Source organism: Uranotaenia lowii, chromosome 2, assembly GCF_029784155.1.
Source record: "Uranotaenia lowii strain MFRU-FL chromosome 2, ASM2978415v1, whole genome shotgun sequence".
Taxonomy (NCBI): domain Eukaryota; kingdom Metazoa; phylum Arthropoda; class Insecta; order Diptera; family Culicidae; genus Uranotaenia; species Uranotaenia lowii.
The window spans coordinates 89,669,347-89,692,721 of record NC_073692.1 but is presented as its reverse complement, the minus strand read 5'-3'; positions in this window follow the sequence as shown (position 1 = coordinate 89,692,721).

The following is a 23,375-nucleotide window of genomic DNA, read 5'->3' as shown; positions in this document are numbered from 1 at the left end:
AACAAATAAGGTCAGATCTTCTCTAGACTATAAGATATATAAACATTATTATATGAAACATTAACAGTTTAGTTCGACCAAATATTTATAATATGGTTTGCAAACCCAGGGTAAATAGCCTCAGGTTACACTTACGGATATAATATTGTATTCATGTTATGTTTTGATTGAGAGCTACCGAATATAAAGCTAAAATGGTATTTTGTGAGCATTTTGATTAGTGAGCGAAGCTCATTCGGGCAAAATAAGTTTTGGGTTGGTTCGTCTCGTATTGCGAATTCTTTACTTTGCGTTTTGTGTTTCGCTTAAGAGTATTTATCCTTTTCCGTCCGCTTGACCCGCCCTGAGAGAAAGTTTTACTAGCTGGGCATCCAACACGCCGTCTCACATCGGCGGATGACCTCCGTCGTTGGCGCACAAGTGAGGTGGTCATTAGCAGTGCAGGTTTGCGGGACATTTCGGGTCACAACTTACTCTATACGGGGTTACATTCTCCCCCAGAGTAAATGTGATTACATTATTGGCGACCAACGTGTTTAGGCTCACTATCGATCGTTTGAAGTATCGTTCGTTTTTGTCTTTAAATTTTCACGATTACTTTTATTAATTACTCATTAAATTAACTTTATCATGGAAAAACTATACGATTATCACGCAGATGATTTAGATGGAGACGAAGTTGTCTACGAACTCGTTCTCCGTGGCTATGATCCACCAACCAATATTGCAAATCAACGTCGTTTATTAAGAACTCTTCTAAATGAAGATCGCAGAACTGGTAATGTTTACCACTCAACAGTTCCACTTGAAAATCAAAAACACCGAATTCAACAAAAACTTATTGAAATTGAAAACTTTCTGAATACTAAAATTTCAAGTAGATACAGATCAAAACTAATTTGTTTGCGAAACAGAATCAATCGAGCACCCTGTGCAAACGCGAACGTGAAAACTTCGTTAGAAAATCAAACTCTCAATCTTATCTCGAAATTTTTCAAAGAAAATCTTCAACCGGCAAATTTCGAAAATATCTCGCAGCGTCAACCTACTGCGGCACCAACCGGACAGCTACCGCAAGCTCAGTCTCGTATGCGATCGCGTTTAGATTTTACAAAACCACCACCACAGATTCCGAGCAGATTATCGTTACCACCTCCCAGTCTTGCTTCTTCACCGAATCAAAACTTGCGAAATAACGCGTCGTTTGATTTTCCTTCCGCGAATAATTTCACGAACGATGTTCGAAAACAGCTACCGTCGCGAAACACGCATTCGTTCCCGAATAATTTTCCGTATGGTTCAGGTGACGTTGCATCAAATTTCCAAACGCGAGAGCCACAACATCCACTGTGTGATAGGCGATTTGATAAACACCAAACTTCAGTCCCGTTTGACAAGAATCCACGAAATACTATGGATAACTTTGAAGCTTCGAGAGCGGAAGGACCTTTCCAACCGTATTTCGATGAGAATCCGTTACCATCCTTACAGAATCTATATTTGAACCAGAATTACAATGCTAACAGATCTCAGCTCTCAGGGAACTACAGTTTACCTCTCGACGAGCAGGTAATAGAAGAACAAGTTCGCGAGTCTGTAAGAAGTTCGATACAACAAAATCCACCTAACATTCCACCAAACGTGCCGTCGGATTGGTTGAACAACCTGCATGATTTCATAAAGGATACGATCAAGCAGTCTGTCAGAACCTACATTGATGAATGGAGCCTGCTATAGACGCCAAGAGGACCAAATCCTCATCCACCAGCAGCAATGAATGGACACGATCAAGCGGTCAACACATCAATGACGTTTCCACTCAATAGTAATCACCAACAGATGCCTGTTCCATCTTCACCCGCACCACAACAAATTCAGCACCCTCCGATGTCACATTACTACAATCATCTTAAAGCTTAGTTCTTTTAGAAATGGGACAGTTACGAATGCCTGTATCTCAAAAACCATTCTTTTGAACCAAATACTTTCTATGAAGAAAATGAAGGTAATGTTATGATATTTCATGAAAAAATTTGAAAAAAAATATTTACCGTTTTTTGTTAAAGAAATTTCTACTTTATTCTTGGTATCTCCCATTGGCCGGCGCACACTTTTTTCAGTCATGGTATTGATCAGTTTCTCCAACTTATACTTCGTAAAATCTATATTTTAGGTGGCTTCACCCTCCTTCTTCAATTTCTGATAATTTTTGGTCCAATACTTCTCTGGAAACTGGAAACTGGAAGCATTTAAGTGGATACAGTTGTTTCGAAATGAACAAATTTGATTATTTTTGACCACATTTTTGAACGTTTTTTTTTCGGTACCGGTTTTACAGCTTAAGAGCTTTGGAACTATCAAAAAATGGTTGTTTGAGGTTGGATTTCTATGAGTCATCACTAGGCAACACTTTCAGCTTATCGGAGAAAATTGTTTTGGATATTTCAGCGGTCTACCCTTAGTTTTTCGTTTATTGAAAATTAAAAATGCTGGTATGAGACTTGACTTCCCTGATGATCCTTAACCGTTGTTGCCGATCATTTTCTTCACTACAATGCTTGATTTGAACTTTGTGGACATTATTGACAGTGTTTGCATACTTATCCACCACAAAAACTCAGTAATTCTTTGAATAATCAACGGTTTTGTCAGCTATCAATTTGATAATGACGAACTTTAAAGGAAACTGTGCAAAATTATTTTTTTCTTTTTCTCTTACATCGTACATATCTCAAAAACGCGTAAATTTTAAATTTTGAAAAAAATAGGTCGAATAGTACTTTTTACAGGCAACAAAATGCTGTCAAAATTTTTAATATCCAATAACTAGTTAACGAGCTATTAGCAAATGAAAGTGTCCCATTTCTAAAAGAACTAAGCTTTAGAACCAAAATCGAGAAGTGGGGTATCCAGTTCAACGGAGATCTCCACCCACGCGCACTTTCGGCTTCCGAGTTCGTCAGACAGGTTACTATCTTGGCGAAAGCCAATCGAGTCAACGAAGAGGAGTTGTTGCAGCAAGCGTACTTATTTTTCGTAGGAGATGCTAGGAAATGGTACTTCACATACTGCGAAAATTTCCTTTCGTGGCAACACTTAATTCATCAGCTACTTACGGATTACGAAAACCCAAACAAGGATTCAGCAATAGAGGAGGAGATGCGAGAGCGCAAACAACGATCGAATGAACGTTTTAGCGTATATCTTGCGGAGATGGAAAGACTTTCGAAAAGCCTTTCATATCGGATGAACGAAAAGAGGAAACTTAAATTGATTTTCGATAACACTAAAATTTCATACCGTCGTAGACTAGCACTAACCCCGATATCGTCGCTTAAACAATTAGCGGAGCATTGCTACATTTTCGATTCTCTAGAACCATCACTGTATTCCACTAACCAACAACGTCTTCATTCAAATGTACATCAGATCTCCCACGAGACCGAAGAAGATATGGAACCAGATGAAAATGAAGAAGAAGAAGTCAACGCAATAGCTGGACGCATCAACAAGTTTCGTCAATCTAAATTTAGAAACAACTTTCAAACTAACCCATCAGAAAAGAAAATTCCATTAGAGCAACAGGAAACACAGGAATCTCCGGAGTTAAAATGCTGGAATTGCGAAACGGTAGGACACATAGCCAAATTTTGCTCAGAGCCACGTAAAATTTACTGCTACGCGTGTGGTGAACCGAATTACACCGCGAGAAGTTGTCCCAAACAACATAAGGGTAGTTCCGATTCAAAAAACGAGTAAAAGGAGAAACCGATAGGAACCAGCTTTCTCCTAATGACGAAAATGACGAAGAGGTTCCCAATTACAACTATTTCAATCAAGTGTTTGTAGTTAATTTGAACTTGAACACCTGTCCGCATGTAGAAGTTGAAATTCTTGGTACAAAAATAACAGGTTTACTTGACTCAGGGGCAAGTATTTCAGTAATTAACTCTTTAGATCTTCTCAGGCGATGGAATCTTACGATTCAGAATATCGGTATTAAAGCACAGACAGCCAGTGGCGAAAGATTAAAATGTTTAGGATTTGTTAACTTACCAGTAACTTTCGAGGGCAAGACAGTCGTTATTCCAACAGTAGTTATCCCGGATGTGGCCAAACAACTCATCTGTGGCTATGATTTCTGGCGAGCGTTCGACATTAGACCAATGATGAGCAGCGGAGCAGCCGTAACCCTCACCGAGTCATCATCTAACCAGCAGCAGCAATCGTCCCAGGATCCGAAAAGCCTCAACATGATGTGTTTCAGCCTATCCCTCGACGAAAACCACTTGGGATTAAAAATGCAGCCAAGCGAGGACGAAAGTTTGAACATTCCGTCACTAGAAGCACCTGAAAATAACGAAATTGGATTAGATTCACTTGAAACAGAGCACCAGTTAAACGAAAATCAGAAGAAAGATCTGCTGGAGATCATCAATGATTTCCCGAGGTCATACGATGGAAAAATCGGAAGAACTCATTTGATCCGTCACAAAATCGAGATCCTGCCAGATGCTAAACCAAAGAAGATACCAAACTACAAATATTCTCCAAAAGTCGAAAAGGAAGTGGACAAGGAAATCGAAAGATTTCCATGGATGCGATTGAAGAATGCAGCAGTGAGTTTGTCAACCCCCTTCTTCCGGTCAAAAAGCCGAACGGAAATTGGAGACTATGCTTGGACGCTCGACGACTCAATCAGATGACAAAACGCGACGAATATCCTTTCCCAAACATGACCAACATTTTAGAGCGCTTGGAAAAGGCAAAGTACTTCACGATCATTGATCTGAAGGACGCCTATCATCAAGTCGTTCTGGATCCTGATTCTCGAGACTTTACAGCTTTCAGGACCCCTAGAGGCCTTTGGAGGTACAAAACTATGCCTTTCGGATTGTTAAACAGCGGGGCCACTCTTTGTAGATTAATGTCCAGAGTTCTAAAGTTTGATTTACAGCCCAAAGTATTTGTTTACTTGGACGATGTAATCGTCACATCAGGAGATTTTGAGGAACATTTGCGTTTACTTAAAGTCGTTGCACAACGATTACGTGAGGCTAATCTTACGATTAGCATCGAGAAGTCGAAATTTTGCCAAAAATCCGTGAAATACTTGGGTAACATTTTGAGCGAAGAAGGTATTGCACCGGATAGCGCCAAAATCGAACCAATTTTAAACTACCCGGCTCCTAAAAATATTAAGGAGATCCGCAGACTGTTAGGTCTTGCTGGATTCTACCAGCGATATATTCGAAATTACAGCCAAACAGTTACTCCGATATCAGATCTTTTGAGGAAAAATCAAGGCAAATTTCGGTGGACAGAAGCTGCAGATAATGCACTCCGGAATCTTAAATCCGCGCTGACATCACCACCCATTCTTTCTAACCCAGATTTTTCCCTTCCATTCGCAATCGAAACGGATAGTTCAGACTTGGCCGTAGGTGCCGTCTTGACACAAAATTTTAATGGCGAGAGGAAATGCATTGCATTTTTCTCTAAGAAACTTTCCGCCACCCAGAAACGCTACAGTGCGACTGAGCGGGAATGTCTAGTGATGCTGATGGCTATCGAAAATTTCAGGCACTTCGTGGAAGCAACCCGTTTCACTGTTATCACAGACGCGATGAGTTTGACCTTTCTTAAGTCGATGTCCATTGACAGCAAAAGTCCAAGAATTGCACGGTGGGCACTAAAGATTCAAGGGTACGATATTGACTTCAAGTACACCAAGGGTAAAGACAACGTAAGTGCAGATGCACTTTCAAGAGCAGTTTGTATGATCAAAACATCGTTAACAGATGCAGCTTATGATAACTTAAAAGAGCTTATTACAAAATTTCCCGAAAAATACAAAGATCACAAAGTCGTCGATGATCGAATCTATAAGTTTGTCACGAATGCAGGACGTCCAGATGATCCTACATTTCGCTGGAAATATGTTCCCAGAAGCGCTGAAAGAACTACACTCATTCACAAAGCACACGATCCTGCACACCTAGGTTTTGAAAAAACATTACAGGCACTGAAGGAGAAGTTTCATTGGCCGAGGATTAGCGCTGACGTGATGCGATTTTGCAAGGCATGCATAATTTGCAAACAGTCAAAAACAGACAACACTAATCCCAATCCTCCTTGCGGTAAACAAAAACTATGCGATCGTCCTTGGGAGATGATATCAGTTGACTTCCTTGGACCATTTACTCGGTCCAAAGCTGGAAACGCTTGGGTATTGGTAGTGACTGATATCTTCTCGAAATTCACCATGATTCAAGTCATGCGAGAAGCAAAAACTACACCTGTTATTACGTTTCTAGAAAACCATGTTTTCCTTCTTTTTGGGGTACCAGCTGTGTTGATGTCCGATAATGGTCCGCAGTTTAGGGCAAAACAGTTCGATCAATTCCTATTAAACTATAACGTTCAGCACTGGAAACTAGCGGCGTATCACCCAGCCCCAAATCCTACGGAAAGGGCCAACAGGGTAATTACGGCAGCAATAAGAGCATCACTAAACGGAAAAGATCAAAAAGATTGGGACAAAGGCATTCAGCATATTGCATGTGCAATACGAAATGCAGTCCATAGTTCGACAGGATACACTCCGTACTTTACGAATTTCGGTAAAAAAATGATTAGTTCTGGCGACGAGTACACTCGCATCAGAGAAGCAAATGCAACTCTGGATTATTTCGAGCCTCCTAATCTGGCAAAAGATTTAAAACACCTCTATGAAGCAGTTCGGATCAATCTTAAACGCGCTTACGACAAGTATTCAGCCAGCTACAATACGCGATCTACACGCACAGTATCGTTTGAAAAAGGCGAAAAAGTACTTAAGAAGAACTTTTTCCTTTCTGACAAATCCAAAAACTTTTCAGCCAAATTAGCACCGCGGTACAGCGAAGCTGTAATTCACCAAAAAGTAGGAACCAGCTGCTACGAACTTAAAGATCCTGGCACAGGAAAAACGATTGGAGTTTTCCATACATCCAAGCTGAAGAAGATCTGAAAACACTACGTACTCTTAATTCCACAAATCCTTGACCTTAACACAGCGGTCAATCAACCTGCAGCAACGACGATCTGGAGAAATCAGCTGATCAGAAAGTACAATGCTTCTGCATTCACACCGTACAAAATAACAATAACATAGTATTTTTCGTATCAAGATCCGTTTCTTTGTTTTGTTTGTACCGACAAAATCGGAAAAGGAAAGTTCACCCCTGTCATTCAAAGCAGGATGAACGTGATTCCTTGTCAGAAACAGCAAACGTCAGTTTATTCGAGCAGATTTCGTAACGTTCGGTAACGCGAAAACTGCATGAATCGAGAAGGTAGCGCAGAAGTTCAATCGAGTTTTTTGGTTCAGTGCAATATGAGTAAAAATACATTAAGAAATATCGGTCGTACGGTTTAGTTATAAATCATATAGAGCTATTAGTAATTCTTAACATTTATACGGTCAGCTAGATACACATACAATCCGTTTCAAAAATGAAACATTCGGGTATCGTCATTCTAGTACATGTCCATTCGTAAAAACGAACCATTTGCAAGAACCCCTCGCAGAATTTCGGTTCAATGACGTGTGTTCATTCGGAAATAATAGTTACAGTTCAGTGGCAACTTGTCGGCATAATTGACGGTGGACACGAGTATCGTTCGGTTCAATTAAGTTTTTGCATGGTACCGAGAACGCGCGGTTCGGCCATTGCAGTTCGCGATGATTCATTTTCGCAAAATCGTTTGTTCATTCGATATATCGGTAGCAAGAGTTAAAAAGAAAGTTTTTCAAATAGGTTTGAAGTTATATTATGTATCGTTTGATCTGCAAAACTAAAATGAAAAGTTTATCAAAAAAAAGTACCACAATGAAATATACCGGTAAAGTGAATTTATTTAAGAAAGGCAAAAATATCGAATTAGCGAAGAATGTGAAAATTAAACAACAAAACTAAGCAGCAAGCTAAGGATAAACAGGAATTTATCCAAGTGGAAAAAAGTAAATTTGCATAAGGTACCGAAAATTGATGCACATCAGAAAAAAAATGTGTTCTAAGTTAAATTAAGTTCGTTTCAGCCGTCTTGTTATACTGCAACATGTGCAAAAAGTTGTATCTCGTTAAAAATCATGATTAAATCTAATATTCATGATCGAAGAAAAATCAAAGAAAAATGATTTCTGAAAATCGAGGAAGGTAAACGAAAAGGCAACATCTATGAAAAGTGTTGTGTACTAAAACAATATTTTGTTTGTTACAGCCATCTTGGATTGCCACGGCAATCGGAAATTTATTGCGTGTTAGTTATAATCAGAAACATAAAAATTAAAAAGTAAACGTAGAACCATGAAAAGAATGATGGTATAGCCAATCGTTGGAAAAAGTTCAACAAAAGTGTTGATAAGGTAACGAAACCCTAAAATGAAATTTATTATTTGGTGTTTAATGGTGCAAGTGCACCTTAGTGAAAATTTAGTTCGGTTCCGCCATTTTGAATTCAAAATGCAATTGAAAATTTATTTGTCGTTATTTATTATGAATAAAATACAATTTATTATGCTCTAGAACGAATAATAAGAATATAATTAGCCAATATTGAATGAAAATTCCAAATTTTCTCAAATTTTGCATTTGTTATCATATCAAATCGAGATTTTGTTTCGTTCCCACCATTTTGAACCGCTTTCACAGGCGAAAATTTTTTGAGCGTTAGTAATCGTAATTAAAAGCAAAATTTATGTTCAAAACAAAAATCTTCAAACAGCAATAGTGGCGTCCCAAGCAACCAAAAGTCTCGTTAAAAGGGTCGAACACAGCCTAATCAGCATAATCAATGTGCTGAAGTTCGTTTTATTCAGCCCGAAATTTAAGTTCTTATTGAAACTTTGAAGTTCCATAACAGATTTGAACGGCCTTCTGTTCAGCCCACAAGTAAACGTTTAATCAGCGAAAACAAAAAAAATTATTCTCCTCTCCTCTCTTACTTTGGTCACCACCAGCCCATATGGTGCTGCCGGTTTCTCGGCATCCATCTTTATTCCATCCATCACCTCCCTCAATTGATCTTACTTAATTGCTTTGTTCGAACATGCCAACACGCACGCCATTTCTGCTACACAATTATTTGATTCGCTTACTCAAGCAATCAAACAACCTAATGGAAAAAATTAGTCCTGGTACCAGATTTGAACCCGATCCTCCGAGATGATAGCCAAACACGCTGCCACGACGCCACGCCTAGATGTTGCCTTACCGCCAGCTAAAATTCAAAGTGGTTATAAGCTTCCTAGAATACCCGCGAGGGCAGCCAGCAGCCAGAAGCAAAGACGCATGTTGATTATGACTAAGAAACATCACGAAACGGCTTATAAATCAATCATCCGTTAAAATAATATCGGTTTAAAAAAAATGGAATTCCATGTTTATAACTGTTAAGCTAAAAATTATACAAATTCTTGAGTTTATCTTGATATTTAATGAATGAATTGCTTCAACTGACTTCCAATGTGTGATCAATTCGTGGTAAGTAAATACAGTTGAACGAAATTTTAAAAAGTCAAAATATTTACTCTTTTCAAAAACAATCATTTGCGAGTTAGCTTTAAGTTGTTCTGAGTTGAAATTTCAATATAAATTATATTTTTAAACAATTTCCAAGCTCCAAATCACGATTTATTTATTATATGCCCTTTTGTGATGTTCGTTCCCATTTCATATTCATGAAATGGCGGACATGTCTCAAAAAGGCAATTTGAGGAACTTTTTGGAACTTCGAGTCCATAGAAGGCTTTTTGAGACCCATTTTGTAACTTTTATTCTGAAAAATGCGATTGACATGTCACAAAAAATGCTGTTTGAGGAACTTTTCGGAACTTGAAGTTCACAGAAGGCTATTTGAAGATCTTCTTGGAACTTGAAGTTCACAGAAGGCTATTTGAGACCTAATTTGTAACTTTTATACTGTGTGGGTGCGATTGACATGTCACATAGAAGGCTATTTGAGGAACTTCTTGGAACTTCAAGTCCATAGAAGACTTTTTGAGGAACCTTTTGTAACTTTCATGCTCACATTCGAGAAAATTCGGTACCAAATCCCTTTGGAACCTTTGTTCAGCGAAATTCGAACTTTGGAGGCACGAGTTTAAGTAGATATGAGACTTTTGGTTGCTTGGGGTATCATGGTCTGGTCAATATTAGTGTTGAGAAAATTTTAATTAAGTTTTTTTAACTTAATTAAAATTTTCTTGCATTTATTTTGGGGGTAATGTAACAGTATTCTGTACACCGTTTATTCGAATCACCTCAGTGTATATGAGCGGTGTCTTGGATAAATCTTTTAGTACAACTTGATCAACTGTGGCATTCTTTCTACCTTTCCCACTTACTCTTAGGTTCGACCGAAATCCATTGTGTGAGTTTGGCGGCTTATCCAAGGGATGGGTAAAGCCACGAGGAGCTGACTCAAGCCTCTTTGTTCGTTGGGCTTCATCGAGAGCAGTTGAAGTTTTGTGCACGCAGCAGATTTTAAGTGTTTTCGTTTCCGTTCGATACAAATGTATTTCCAGCCTTTATTTACTGTCGCTAAATGTATCATCGGTGCATGCGATGAATAGCGTGTTTGAAAAACTGCTCTAGCAATACCAAATTAAAGCTTAAGAAACGAAGAGATCTATCCGTTATATCAAAGAAGATCATCAGATTCTACAGTTCCGTCGTCTCGGCCAGTCGGTTCCGAATCCAGCCTCTTGAACCGAGTCTGGCCAGTGGGAGAAAACAACGTTTGGGCCGAGTGATCGGCAATAGCGTGGTCAAGGTCATCCAGGCAGCTTGCACGTCCGTAGGAGGTACCAGCAACCACCTCCGAGCCAAGGGACCCCGGTCGGTTAGTGGTCGAAGACGCAAGCCATCCGGCTAGCGTAAAAGCTGTGCTCACCAGCCGAATCAAGCCGTAGGAACTCCCGTTAGGGATCCGAGCCAAGGGTTTCCGACACTTCCGGGTCGGCATTGCATGCTGCCATCCGTCCGTAGGGGCACCAGTCTCTGCCCTGAGCCAGTGGACACGGCTACCGTGGATTCCCCATCGGGTTCTCCGATCGGCGATCCGAATCTAGCTCACAGATTAGGCCAGGTCAGTAGGAGCTCACATCCGAGCTCTGAGTCAACCAGACCAAGCCTCGGTAGTCGCTGAAGCCGTTCGTCTGTGGTTCGACCACAAACATTGTCACCATCGAAACGGAACCGTGGACAACAATCCGACTACGTCGGCAACAAATAAGGTCAGATCTTCTCTAGACTATAAGATATATAAACATTATTATATGAAACATTAACAGTTTAGTTCGACCAAATATTTATAATATGGTTTGCAAACCCAGGGTAAATAGCCTCAGGTTACACTTACGGATATAATATTGTATTCATGTTATGTTTTGATTGAGAGCTACCGAATATAAAGCTAAAATGGTATTTTGTGAGCATTTTGATTAGTGAGCGAAGCTCATTCGGGCAAAATAAGTTTTGGGTTGGTTCGTCTCGTATTGCAAATTCTTTACTTTGCGTTTTGTGTTTCGCTTAAGAGTATTTATCCTTTTCCGTCCGCTTGACCCGCCCTGAGAGAAAGTTTTACTAGCTGGGCATCCAACACGCCGTCTCACATCGGCGGATGACCTCCGTCGTTGGCGCACAAGTGAGGTGGTCATTAGCAGTGCAGGTTTGCGGGACATTTCGGGTCACAACTTACTCTATACGGGGTTACATTCTCCCCCAGAGTAAATGTGATTACAACTCTGACCCATAATTGTCCCAATCAACATCAGCTTAGAACGCCAAAAAACGATTAAGTGAGGCTGAGTCGGGGAATACCTCACCTCCTAAAGAAAATAGTAAGATTCCCAACTATCCGTTTCGATATTTTAACCAAGTTTTTCGAATTAATACCACGTTCCATAGATGTCCTCATTTAAAAGTAAAGATTTTGTCCCACGATGTTGAAGGTCTAGCAGACACTGGTGCGAGTATCTCTGTTATCAGTTCAATCGAATTAATTGATCAACTAGGTCTCGAAATCCTCCCACTTTCACTGAACATTTCCACCGCTGATGGGACTGCCTATCGATGCCTAGGTTATGTTAACATACCATTTACATTTGAACTAGTCACACATGTGATTCCAACGGTCGTAGTGCCAGAACTGGCGAAAGACCTCATCCTAGGAATTGACTTCCTCAATAAGTTTGGATTTGAACTAATTAACCGCTCTGGACAGACTGTGAATTTTCCAGTGACAATCCAGAATTCCGAAGTAAGTCCAGTCAACCACTCGGAAATATTTCGTGTGAACAGTCAACCGGATGACTGTCCAGGTAGGGCTGAATTTCAGCTCGAGCCAAAAACACCGTTTCTAGAACCACCGAATGAATCAGAAACTGATGAAAGTCTCGAGATACCGACCGTTGAACTACCTGATAGTATCATTCAATGCCCTGAAGAAATAGAAACCGGTCATAAGTTAGACTCGACTGAACGACAATCCCTTTTCGAAGTTGTGAAAAAACTGCCTGCAACCTATAATGGTAATTTCGGGCGAACACACTTAATGGAACACGTGATCGAGCTTTTACCAGATTCAAAACCTCGAAAAGTACCATATTACCGTTGGTCTCCTACAATAGAAAAGGTTATTGAAACGGAGATCGAAAGGATGAAAACATTAGGTGTGATCGAAGAGTGTCCCGGGGCGGTCGACTTCATTAATCCTTTACTTCCGGTGAAGAAGGCTAACGGTAAGTGGAGAATCTGTTTAGATTCCCGCAGACTGAATGAGTGCACTCGAAAGGACGAATACCCCTTCCCCAATATGATGGGTATTTTACAGCGAATCGAAAAGTCCAAGTACTTTACCGTTATCGATTTGTCAGAGGCGTATTACCAAGTCCCTTTGTCAGAGTCATCCAAAAACAAAACCGCTTTCCGAACAAATCGTGGTGTATACAGGTTCTGTGTGATGCCATACGGTATTCGTAACGCACCTGCCGGAATGATGCGGTTGATGTCCTCGGTGTTGGGACATGATTTAGAGCCGTTCGTTTATGTTTACCTAGATGACATAATCATTCTAGGGAATTCGTTCAGAGAACATCTGGATCTAATTGGGAAGGTAGCTCAACGACTTCGCGGTGCTGGTCTTACGATAAATCTGCAAAAGAGTAAATTTTGTCAGACTGAAATACGTTACCTGGGTTATGTTTTGTCAGAAAGGGGGTTATCTATGGATGTAAGTAAGATCCAGCCCGTTCTTGATTATCCTGCACCCAAGACGGTTAAGGATGTGCGCCGGTTACTGGGATTGGCAGGTTTCCATCAAAAGTTTATTCATAATTACTCGGAAATTACCACTCCTATTACCAATCTTCTGAAAAAAGACAAAAAAAAGTTTAACTGGACGCCTGAGGCTGAGCTTGCTTTGAACAAACTTAAAACCGCCCTAGTGTCAGCACCCGTTCTCTCGAATCCTGATTTTTCACTTCCTTTTATTATCGAGACCGACAGCTCCGACTTAGCCATCGGTGCGGTTTTAGTACAGGAGCAGGATGGTGAACGAAAACCACTTGCGTACTTTTCCAAAAAGTTATCAAGCACTCAGAGACGCTACAGTGCCACAGAGCGCGAGTGTCTTGCGGTACTATTAAGTATCGAGCATTTCAAACACTTTGTGGAAGGAACCACGTTTGTTGTCCAAACCGATGCAATGAGTCTTACTTTTTTGAGGAGCATGTCTATTGACAGCAAGTCGGCCAGGATTGCCAGATGGGCACTTAAACTTTCAAAGTATGACGTTGTACTTCGTTATAAAAAGGGAACCGAAAACGTGCCAGCTGATGCACTATCCCGGGCAATCACCTCCATAGAGGTCAAGCCTGCTGATTGTTACGTCGAACAACTTAAAACTATGGTTCGAAAATATCCCGATCGGTATCCAGACTTTGAAATCCGCGATGAACGATTATTCAAATTTATATCCAACGTTTCCAGTTTAGAAGACCCTGGAGCAAAGTGGAAACAGGTAGTTCCACTTGTAGATCGAAACAGATTAATGAAATCCGTCCATGAAGAAGCCCATCTAGGTCCGCTTAAGATTTTAGCCAAATTAAGGGAACGATACTACTGGCCGCGTATGTATACAGACGTGAAGCGCTTCTGCTTGAAATGCGAGGTCTGTCGTGAATCTAAATCACCAAATTACAACGTTACCCCTAGATGTGGTCAGCCTAAACTTTGCACTCGTCCTTGGGAACTCATCTCGATGGATTTCCTTGGGCCTTATCCTCGTTCCAAACGTGGAAACATATGGGTTCTCGTTGTCTGTGACTTCTTTTCCAAATTCATTTTAGTTCAATGCATGCGATCAGCTACCACACCATCAGTGTGTACGTTTGTGGAGAACATTGCACACTGGTACAGAACATCAATCTAGCGGAACTAAATTAATAGCGCCCAGGGATGAAAAGATAGACTTTTGGTGTCTTCGACAACATTGCATAGTTTTACAAGGCGCATACTTTGAAAGTGAATACAGAGTCGAGGGGTCCACCAATAGCAAGATAAAAATGCTAACTTTTTTGTTAAGCATTTTAGAGCTTTGGTTTCTTCTACAAAGTTGTTTATCTTAACAAAATACATAACTTTGCTGAACAAGTCAAAGTTCTACAATTTCATTCTAAGGAGTTACAATGAAATTAAGAAAAATACCTTGAAAAAACAGTTTTTTAAATCTGAAACGTTGTAGGTAAGACAAAACAATTTTCAGTCTTCGAAACAAAGTTGTAAAATGTTAAGTTCTACAATCGCTTAGTACATTATGATGTGTTTTGAAATTGCTGAAGCGCTGCAGAAAGCATTTAGTGTAATATATTAACGATTTTCAAAGCAAAGTGGTTCGAATTGCGCAAATTTTCGCACCATCAGCCAATGTGGATTTTATTTTTGGTATTAAGAGGAATCATTTCCATATAAAACTAGCGTGGAACTCGGTGGAACTTGAAGCAATTTTAAGATTGAAAATCTAGTATTTTGTTCACAAATATCACTTTTTTTGACACTTTATTAGTTTCTTAGTTTCTTTGATGCAATTTACTTGCAGAATTTGAGAAAAAGAAATAATTAGATGATTTAACCGGTTTTCCGTTTCAAATTTATCAATAGAATCTGTTCTAGTACATCATTATATAAATGATATCTGTACCAACACGTGAAAGTGATTTAATTCCAAAAGTAAACTAGCTTTCAGCTTTCAGTAGCTGGTGGCAGGCCATCTTTGGCTCTATTTAACGATAAAAACACTTTTGAGATAATAAGTTTTCGTTGGATTACAAACTCAATTTGAGTAAAGGATTTATGACCATTTTGAAACCAGAGCTGACAACACGTTGATATACACCATTTATTCCTGACCGAAGCAAATGTTGTAAAAACAAGTGTCTGAAAAAGTGATATTTGTGAACAAAATACTAGATTTTCAATCTTAAAATTGCTTCGAGTTCCACCGAGTTCCACCGAGTTCCACGCTAGTTTTATATGGAAATGATTCCTCTTAATACCAAAAATAAAATCCACATTGGCTGATGGTGCGAAAATTTGCGCAATTCGAACCACTTTGCTTTGAAAATCGTTAATATATTACACTAAATGCTTTCTGCAGCGCTTCAGCAATTTCAAAACACATCATAATGTACTAAGCGATTGTAGAACTTAACATTTTACAACTTTGTTTCGAAGACTGAAAATTGTTTTGTCTTACCTACAACGTTTCAGATTTAAAAAACTGTTTTTTCAAGGTATTTTTCTTAATTTCATTGTAACTCCTTAGAATGAAATTGTAGAACTTTGACTTGTTCAGCAAAGTTATGTATTTTGTTAAGATAAACAACTTTGTAGAAGAAACCAAAGCTCTAAAATGCTTAACAAAAAAGTTAGCATTTTTATCTTGCTATTGGTGGACCCCTCGACTCTGTATTTACTTTCAAAGTATGCGCCTTGTAAAACTATGCAATGTTGTCGAAGACACCAAAAGTCTATCTTTTCATCCCTGGGCGCTATTAATTTAGTTCCGCTAGATTGATGTTCTGTACCAGTGTGCATTGTGTTCAATGTGTTTGGGGCGCCTGCAGTGTGCATCACTGATAATGCGCAGGTGTTCAAATCACATCAATTTGAACAAATGCTTCGGAAATATGGAACCACTCACTGGAACTTACCTGTGTACCATCCTAGCCCGAACCCTACCGAGCGGGTAAATAGAGTGATCGTTACAGCTATCCGTTGCACCTTGAACGCGAAACGTGAGCATCGTGACTGGGATGAGTCTGTCCCACAAATCGCAAGAGCCATATGCACGACGGTTCACGAAAGTACTGGTTTCACACCGTACTTCGTCAATTTTGGGCGAAATATGGTCCAAAATGGGCAACAATTCGAAACCTTGCTTGACAACAATTTTAGTCAATCACCTGGGGCAATCGATCGTCACCAGTTTATGGAAAACGTCGATCAAATTGTAAGAGATAATCTTGCAAAAGCATATAAAAAGTACAGCGCTAACTATAACCTGCGCTCTAACGACAGACACACATTCCAAAAGGGTGAAACCGTATATAAGCGAAACGTCCACCTCTCTAATAAGGATCGGAATTTTGTCGGAAAATTTGCACCGAAATTCACAAAGGTTCGAATTGCTGAAGTCTTGGGTTCGAATTCGTACACTTTAGAAACGCTTGAAGGGAAAAAAATAACCGGAAGCTACCATGGGTCCTTCTTAAAGCGTTTGTAGTTGATCCATAAGAAAGCTATGACGTTGTCCGTAGTCTCGGCACAACAACAATCATCACAACATGAACATCAATTCTGGATTTAAGGCTTTAAAGTCCCACCAAAGGTGTTTCTTCCGTGGCTTAAAAAAACGTAATCGGCAATCAATTTCGGCTCAAACTGAATCCACATCATTTTATTAATCATATCCATGATAATATGTAGATAGATTTTCCAAAAAAAAATATGTAGATATTGTAAATTATCCTTATCCTATTAGTTTTCTCTTAAATTCTTTTTACGTCCTATTTTTACATTCATGATGGAAACCTGAAAAAAAAGAAAGTTAGCACATATTATTTCAACACAAATTACCTGAATTTGAATTCTAAAAACAATTAAAGTAGCTGTAATCCTTATAATTTTAGTAAAGTTTCCTCTTTGGTTCTGGGATCTTATTCACAGTTGTTTTCTTTTTGCTGTTTCATTTCGACAACCGAATGACAGTTTGAATAATAGAGATGACCGATATTGTTAGGAGGGTTCAGATGATAACGTCTGAAAACGAATACTTTGAAAGATTGATATTAAATAGAATATCGATAAATAGTTGAATTAAAGCGGAAAATTTGTTTACCTTTACATTAGTTCAGGCTATGGACCTGATTCAAATGGATTGATTCGAAAACGTAAAGATTTCACAGATGTATCTGAGGTTAGTACTGATAAAAGAAAGTTAGCATGATCAGAAATTTCTGATGTTTGAAGTGTGAAACAAATTTAAGAATAATAAGAAAATCGACCGGTAAGAATAACAATAATAATAATAAACGGAATGCTCGAACAATAAAAAAAAAAAAAAAAAAACTTTCAACTTTCGCGATGTTTGGACGTGGCAACACCCCCGGGAGAAAATTGAAGAGGCAGGAGAGCAGTTTAAACCTCCGTGAGTTAAAACGTGGAAACGCGTCCGGAGAAATTTTAGGGACCAATAGAAAAAAAAATAAATAAATATACAAATTAAAAAAAAAAAATAAAATACTAATAATAATTGTTTTGAACCTCCGCGATGTTTAGAAGTGGCAACACCCCCGGGAGAAAAATTGAAGAGGCAGGAGCAAATTTAACCCTCCGTGATTTCAACCGCGGCAACGCGTCCGGAGAAAAATTATATAAACCAGAAAGAAAATTTTATCCTCCGCGATGTTCAGACGTGGCAACACCCCCGGGAGAAAAATTGAAGAGGCAGGAGAAAATTTAATCCTCCGTGATTTCAACCGCGGCAACGCGTCCAGAGAAATTTTTTTACAAAAACAAAAGGAAAATTTTAACCTCCGCGATGTTCAGACGTGGCAACACCCCCGGGAGAAAAGTGAAGAGGCAGGAGAGCAAATTCAATCCTCCGTGATTTTAAACGTGGCAACACGTCCGGAGAAAATTTATAATAAATAAAAAAAAAAAATTGAAAAAAGTAATCGAAAAAAAAAAGAGAATTTAAACCTCCGCGATGTTCAGACGTGGCAACACCCCCGGGAGAAAATTGAAGTGGCAGGAGAGCAAATTTAAACCTCCGTGATTTTAACCGTGGCAACGCGTCCGGAGAAATTTTTTATAGAAACAAATTCAAAATTTCAACCTCCGCGATGTTCAGACGTGGCAACACCCCCGGGAGAAAATTGAGAGGTAGGAGAGCAAATTTAAAACCTCCGTGTTTTTAAACGTGGCAACGCGTCCGGAGAAACTTTAGGAAAAAAAGTAAATTTAATTTAAAAAAAAAAATGAAATATGGAAAAAATTATACCGAAGAAAAATTTTAACCTCCGCGATGTTCAGTCGTGGCAACACCCCCGGGAGAAAATTGAAGAGGCAGGAGCAAATTTAAATCCTCCGTGATTTCAACCGCGGAAACGCGTCCGGAGAAAAATTTTAATAAACACATATGAAAAATTTTAGCCTCCGCGATGTTCAGACGTGACGACACCCCCGGGAGAAAATTGAAGAGGTAGGAGCAAAGATTTAAACCTCCGTGAGTTAAAACGTGTAATGCGTCCGGAGCAAATTTAAGAAAAATAAAAACAATTATGTTTTTAAAAATTTTGAAATTTTTTCAAATTTCAAAATTTTTAAACTTTATGGATGGACGAGTGTAACGAACTGTTTATCTAATAAAAAAGAAAAATATTATGAACCACCTTATTCAAGATAAGACGATAGAATCGATCTAGTCTAATCTCAACCGTTTGCAAACATGTAGTGCCATCTGGTGGCCGATAGCGTCTTAAGTCAAGACTCAACAAACACTTCAAACGGTCCCGCTCCAACCGTTTGAGCAAGATTGCTCTTGGGTTGCAACGTCGGAAAAGTTTGTCCCTTGGACCCGGTAAAACCATCATACGTATGTGTGCAAGTGAGAAAGGAACTTGCGCCAAAAATGTGGCCTATTGTTTTAATAATTCGATGCCGATTCCTGGTTGGCCTTGATCCACTTGCTACTCGCTTCGACACTTGCTTTGTAGAATCAAAACCGTTAAGAAAGTGATATTTGAGATTCTGGAGATTAAGATAGAAATTTTTAAAAAGGATATTACTATTGAAGTCGATTCTATTTAGAGAAAAATTAAACGTTATCAGAAAGTAAATTGAACTGATACTAGTATTGAGTAAGTGCAAAAATCGATAAGAATACAAATTGATAAAAATACATGTGCCTTATATAAAGTTTTATTAGTCTAGCAGGATAGCAGGCTCAAAGCCAGTTAAGTGAACACGATACGTGAAACAAGAAAAAAAACGTATAAAAAAGGTAACTAATCATGTGGTTGCGATTTAGTCGGGATAATAATGATAACCGTTGACAGGTAACCCGCGTCAACGTGGGTGTTAGTCTGGGGTTGGAAAACCCACGCCACAACTGCATCCATCGTCCTTAGTGGTAAGCGACCGGCAATCGGCTGGCTCAAACTCGGTTGCGGATTGAGGACCCCCGAGTCGTGAACCTAGCCGGAATCCACTAATTACCACGTGACATCGCTTCTCGGCTAGAAAGTGGGCTTCAATCGTCTGGCTCATAGTCGGTTGCGGATTAAAAACCCCGGGCTGTGCTCGCCGGACGGTGCTTGACCTTTCCCACGTGTCGTCCAGTCCCTCGGCCCAGTGTCAAGAAACGGAAACCGCCGGAACCATCCTCGTTGTGGATTGAGGAACCTCTGGTGTGCCCATCCGCCGGATTTGTGCAATCCCACGTGTCGTCTCGTCGGAACCATCCTCGTTGCAGATTGAGGAACCTCTGGTGTGCCCATCCGCCGGATTTGTGCAATCCCATGTGTCGTCCAGATCCTAGGCTGTAGTGTCAAGCACGCGACTATTGCCGGAACCATCCTCGTTGTGGACTGAGAATCCCCGGGTTGTGGAAAGCGGTGCCTGCGCTTGTACGGAACCACGTGCCATCCATCCGTCGACATCCGGTTCTTCGTCGACACCTAGGCCCGAAAGCAAGAAGAGGGTTGGGAAAAGTGGTGCCTGCGCTTGTACGGAACCACGTGCCATCCATCCGTCGACATCCGGTTCTTCGTCGACACCTAGGCCCAAAAGCAATAAGAAGAAGCCGAGTCAGCAACGGTGTGAAACTCGGACCAAACTCGGTTGGCATTTAGGAATCTCGTGCCCTGGCAGCCCGATTCCTCCTTGGTCAAAAGCAACACCTACCTGTCAGTGCTGGAATCCCACCTACAAAGGTCGTGGGTGAGTATTTGAAATCCCACACAAAAATCGCATACACACCAAAAGTAAAGTTTGTAAATTAGTAAATAAGAAGTAGGGAGCCAGATAGGAGTTAACCGAATTGGATAATAATATAAACTAGAAGTAACTATAAACAGTCCGTCTTTTGCCTTCAGTTCAAAAGCGCCCGAAAGGCAGGCAATTTCTTCTACTCAAGCTGTTGTCGTTGCGTGCAAGTTTTTGGATTAGACCGCGTCAATAACGATAAAATTATTCAATTAAATGTACTTTGGCCTTCTGCGTAGCGAGATAACATTTTCACGGGATTCAAGATCGAGTGCGTTGACATCTTGTTTTTAAAACCCTATCCTAAACCGGGGAAACGATTGTTCGAGCCACTTATTCCGCACCCGCCTTGTGAAAGGGTCTTGGCCGGCATTTCAACTCGTGTCAGCAATCTTCCATTCTGGAAGTGGCGCCCTTAAATAAATTGCTGGCATTGATGGTGAGACAATAACATCCGTTACACAGAATTCAGATTCAGAATTCAGATTCAGAATTCAGATTCAGAATTCAGATTCAGAATTCAGATTCAGAATTCAGATTCAGAATTCAGATTCAGAATTCAGATTCAGAATTCAGATTCAGAATTCAGATTCAGAATTCAGATTCAGAATTCAGATTCAGAATTCAGATTCAGAATTCAGATTCAGAATTCAGATTCAGAATTCAGATTCAGATTCAGAATTCAGATTCAGAATTCGGATTCAGAATTCAGATTCAGAATTCAGATTCAGAATTCAGATTCAGAATTCAGATTCAGAATTCAGATTCAGAATTCAGATTCAGAATTCAGATTCAGAATTCAGATTCAGAATTCAGATTCAGAATTCAGATTCAGAATTCAGATTCAGAATTCAGATTCAGAATTCAGATTCAGAATTCAGATTCAGAATTCAGATTCAGAATTCAGATTCAGAATTCAGATTCAGAATTCAGATTCAGAATTCAGATTCAGAATTCAGATTCAGAATTCAGATTCAGAATTCAGATTCAGAATTCAGATTCAGAATTCAGATTCAGAATTCAGATTCAGAATTCAGATTCAGAATTCAGATTCAGAATTCAGATTCAGAATTCAGATTCAGAATTCAGATTCAGAATTCAGATTCAGAATTCAGATTCAGAATTCAGATTCAGAATTCAGATTCAGAATTCAGATTCAGAATTCAGATTCAGAATTCAGATTCAGAATTCAGATTCAGAATTCAGATTCAGATTCAGAATTCAGATTCAGAATTCAGATTCAGAATTCAGATTCAGAATTCAGATTCAGAATTCAGATTCAGAATTCAGATTCAGAATTCAGATTCAGAATTCAGAATTCAGATTCAGAATTCAGATTCAGAATTCAGATTCAGAATTCAGATTCATATTCAGAATTCAGATTCAGAATTCGGATTCAGAATTCAGATTCAGAATTCAGATTCAGAATTCAGATTCAGAATTCAGATTCAGAATTCAGATTCAGAATTCAGATTCAGAATTCAGATTCAGAATTCAGATTCAGAATTCAGATTCAGAATTCAGATTCAGAATTCAGATTCAGAATTCAGATTCAGAATTCAGATTCAGAATTCAGATTCAGAATTCAGATTCAGAATTCAGATTCAGAATTCAGATTCAGAATTCAGATTCAGAATTCAGATTCAGAATTCAGATTCAGAATTCAGATTCAGAATTCAGATTCAGAATTCAGATTCAGAATTCAGATTCAGAATTCAGATTCAGAATTCAGATTCAGAATTCAGATTCAGAATTCAGATTCAGAATTCAGATTCAGAATTCAGATTCAGAATTCAGATTCAGAATTCAGATTCAGAATTCAGATTCAGAATTCAGATTCAGAATTCAGATTCAGAATTCAGATTCAGAATTCAGATTCAGAATTCAGATTCAGAATTCAGATTCAGAATTCAGATTCAGAATTCAGATTCAGAATTCAGATTCAGAATTCAGATTCAGATTCAGAATTCAGATTCAGAATTCGGATTCAGAATTCAGATTCAGAATTCAGATTCAGAATTCAGATTCAGAATTCAGATTCAGAATTCAGATTCAGAATTCAGATTCAGAATTCAGATTCAGAATTCAGATTCAGAATTCAGATTCAGAATTCAGATTCAGAATTCAGATTCAGAATTCAGATTCAGAATTCAGATTCAGAATTCAGATACAGAATTCAGATTCAGAACTCAGATTCAGAATTCAGATTCAGAATTCAGATTCAGAATTCAGATTCAGAATTCAGATTCAGAATTCAGATTCAGAATTCAGATTCAGAATTCAGATTCAGAATTCAGATTCAGAATTCAGATTCAGAATTCAGATTCAGAATTCAGATTCAGAATTCAGATTCAGAATTCAGATTCAGAATTCAGATTCAGAATTCAGATTCAGAATTCAGATTCAGAATTCAGATTCAGAATTCAGATTCAGAATTCAGATTCAGAATTCAGATTCAGAATTCAGATTCAGAATTCAGATTCAGAATTCAGATTCAGAATTCAGATTCAGAATTCAGATTCAGAATTCAGATTCAGAATTCAGATTCAGAATTCAGATTCAGAATTCAGATTCAGAATTCAGATTCAGAATTCAGATTCAGATTCAGAATTCAGATTCAGAATTCAGATTCAGAATTCAGATTCAGAATTCAGATTCAGAATTCAGATTCAGAATTCAGAATTCAGATTCAGAATTCAGATTCAGAATTCAGAATTCAGATTCAGAATTCAGATTCAGATTCAGAATTCAGATTCAGAATTCGGATTCAGAATTCAGATT